Consider the following 3,494-nt stretch of genomic DNA (forward strand, 5'->3'; position numbering starts at 1 on the left):
TGCCTTCCGGACTGACTATATAATCTTAAGTTTGGACTCATGTGTAAACCTTACACTCTGTTCAACTGTGTCCTTCATTAACCTTTTTGTGTGTACTGGATTGTGTTCTCAAGCATCCCAATGTAAATTTCTGACTTTGGTAAATCAATTAATCAATATACCTCTCTCTTTCTACATAAAGAATGTCATGAGCTGATCTATTTCCTGTTTGTCTCTCCCCTCCATCCCATCCCTTTATCCAACTCTTCTCCCCCAGACAGGCAGACGGACAGACGGCAGGACGGATACACGGGTGGGGGCGGTGCTAGGCGGCTCGGCGGCAGGCTGGTGGAAGATGTCGTCAGGAGCCGGTGGGAGGGGTGGCAGGCGGCTCAGGGGGACAGCAGGCAGCGGTGGTGGAGGAGGGAGAGGAGGGCAGGGAGGCAGAGGAGGCCCAGTGGGGATCCCTTTCCCTGAGCACAGCGCAGACATCCTGGGCAGCCTGAACAAGCAGCGGCTCAGCGGCCTGCTGTGTGATGTGCTCCTGGTTACGCAGGACCGGGAGTTTCCCAGCTCACCGCTCCGTCCTGGCTTCATGCAGCTCCTACTTCCACAAGCTCTTCACTTCAGGGGCCGCCGCTGACCAACAGAATATCTACAACATCGACTTTGTGGCAGCAGAGGCACTGGGAGCGTTGCTGGACTTTGCCTACACAGCTACATTGACAGTCAGTCACAGCAGTGTGGCTGATATCCTTGCTGCTGCGCGCCTCCTGGAAATCCCACCTGTCCAGGACGTCTGTACACACCTGCTGGACACCAAAGTGCTCTCCCTGCCGGTACAAGACCATTATAGAACTACAAATGACGTGTTAAAAGCCAAATTTAAGCTTTGTTTTGAGATTTGACCTGCTCTGCCTTAATGAGTTTGTGACACCATAAGCAGCCCATTGTAAGTGTTGTTAATGAATTTATAGCAAAGCACGGACCATGCACTCATGGGGAGTAGGTGTGTTTTAGAACTGGAATACTCATTAAAAATGTAGTTCTCCTGCTTCAGCCACTTGGGGAATAAGGTGTCTGGTGGTCATCACACCACCCCCATTAATTAAATAGTCAGCATAGTCAAGCTTACATCATGGCCTTTATCAGTCCCTCTCACCACACACACCCACCGCCTTTGGGTTCAGCACTTACTCATTCTGAGCCAATAGCGTGAGTGGAAGGGCAGAATGCTATTTCACCAACTACAGACACAGCATATCGCAGCTACACTTCAACATGATGAAGTGTAGCTGTGATATGCACATGTATGTGCTCATGGGTATAATGAACCCCGGGTGTACATCCAGGATACTCAGATAGTGATCTGCCTGCTGATAGCCTTACAGATGTAGGTCTTTCTCGTCAGGCTTCTTTTTGTTATTACTACTGTACTCCTGTCTCTCTTTCTCTTCCCCTTTCTTTTTGTGCAAAGTTTCACTGACCTCAAATTTTCCTGCACTAACTCTTTGTTCCCCGTCACGTTTCACTAGAGGGCAGTGAGCGAAGAGATGAAGATGACGATGAGGAAGGGAAGGGAAGAGGGCAGGCAGGGGAGCGGGGAACGAGTGCGGCCAAGGAATACCTGGAGTACTTCCAAGAAGGGGCGCCTGGAGCAGCAGCTGCAGCACGCCAGAGCTCAGGGACCTGCCCACACACCTGCACTTTAACCACGGGAATGGGGGGGCCCCAGCAACGGGGCTCCTGTGGCCCTTGTGAGTACTACTCCCCCCTGGCCCTTGCCTTGGCTCAGGCCCCTACACTGAGCCAGAGGAAGAGGATGATGATGAGAGGAAGATGAGGACGGGGAGGTGATGCAGGGGAACGGAGCAAGTCTTGGTCATCTTACTACCCTCCATCCCAAATGGGCACTTCTACCTCCCACCTGAGTCTAGCTTGGGCAGGAGACAGAGGTGGAGGATGGAAGTAGAGAGGTGAGGGAGAGGGGTTCTGCCAGTGCCCTACTGCAGCAAATGATGGACTCCATCGAGAGGCAGAAGGAGCGTGAAACAACGGGGAGGAACAGGGCGATGGGATGACCCTGACATGGAATTTTACTTGAATTATTTTAACAGCACGCAGCATGAGGATCCAGCCTCTGCGGCCATGACACAGGGAGTGCCGCCGCTCTGGTTATCACGGGGCAGAACAGGCCAAGACAGAGTAGGAGAAGGAGGAAGAGAGAGGGGGGAGGGAGAGAGAGGCAGCGGGGTCGGAGGGAGGTGGAGGCGAGAGGAAGATGCGCTCCAAGGCCTTCCAGAAAATGCCCCATATGTTCCAAGGTCATTCAAGGAGCAGGCAAGCTACCCGCCACATCCGAACACCCACGGGAGAGAAACCTTATGAATGCGCCATCTGCAAAGTGCGCTTTACCAGGTACCCAATTAATGAAGGGACTACCCCATGTCACATGTACTAATAGTCTTGGACTTGTCACTGTAGACAAATTGTCCACCAGTGGGAAATACCATGAAGCCAGGGTATTAGCACTAACCAACTTAGCTTTTGCATTAGGTAGGCAGTGCGGTTTGTGAATCTAAGTGGTTACCTAATCATGTACTGAGTATCCCTAACACCGTTTTTTCATGTCACATTGTAACCAAATGTTAATCCAAATGGCATGTGGAATATTCCAGCCATGAGAGAGGGGGTCAAAGGTTATAAATGTCTGTTTTATTGCAACAGCCTTCATAGCAAAGTCCTAGAATTTTAACATAGGGATCCTATAAAAGGCTGTGCCATGGTAGTGTTATCTAGTGGAGGGCTGCTATAAAGTGCTGTGTTCTGATACAGAGGGGGATTACAAGCCCTGGATGGTGCTCTATGTGCTCCAATACAGTAATTCGAACTTTGATCTCTGGTTATGTTGATTATTGCCCACGCAGAGTAGTTACACCACCCCCCCCTTTTCTCTCTCTCTCTCTCTCTCTCTCTCTCTCTCTCTCTCTCTCTGTCATCATCCTTTACCCTCTCTAATGAAATCTGCCATGTCCATGCCATAAATGTTGCTTGTCTACCCAGGGGGACTTGAGTGCACATGGTTTCCTGTTTTAGGAGTCTGCATTTTCCTTGAAATCAGTCCTTTTAATTAATTAATCAGTGGACTTGTGCTGGAAATAGAGGGCTAGAAATACCCAGAACCCCTGCTGGCATGGCAGGTAGGAAGACCAATCTGAATTTGCTTCTAGCTAAATTTGACCGGCAGTGGGAAGGGGGTATTGTAATCTTAATCCTGTTTGATCATGGTTAAGAGTGTGCCTCGCACGGTAATAAATCACTCCTGTCCTTTAAATAATTCACCTGTCGGTGTCCCACTTTTTCAAGGCTTCGGCCTGTGTGTAAGTGTGTGCGTGCATGTGTGCTTTTCTCTTACATGTTGCTTTTTGTTCATTTTTATATTGGGTTACAGTTTGCACAGACCTGTAAGTGGTGCTGTGGGTTTATTTGTATACTTGTATGACAGTTAATCCACT

General features: G+C 49.6%; 1 pseudogene; it reads left to right on the forward strand.

Annotated features, from left to right (window-relative positions):
* The first annotated feature begins 256 nt into the window (after nt 1-256).
* Nucleotides 257-2,397, forward strand: LOC116678066 (zinc finger and BTB domain-containing protein 7A-like; annotated as a pseudogene).
* Nucleotides 2,398-3,494: the final 1,097 nt, after the last annotated feature.

This window comes from Etheostoma spectabile, unplaced genomic scaffold (assembly GCF_008692095.1).
Source record: "Etheostoma spectabile isolate EspeVRDwgs_2016 unplaced genomic scaffold, UIUC_Espe_1.0 scaffold00006410, whole genome shotgun sequence".
NCBI lineage: Eukaryota > Metazoa > Chordata > Actinopteri > Perciformes > Percidae > Etheostoma > Etheostoma spectabile.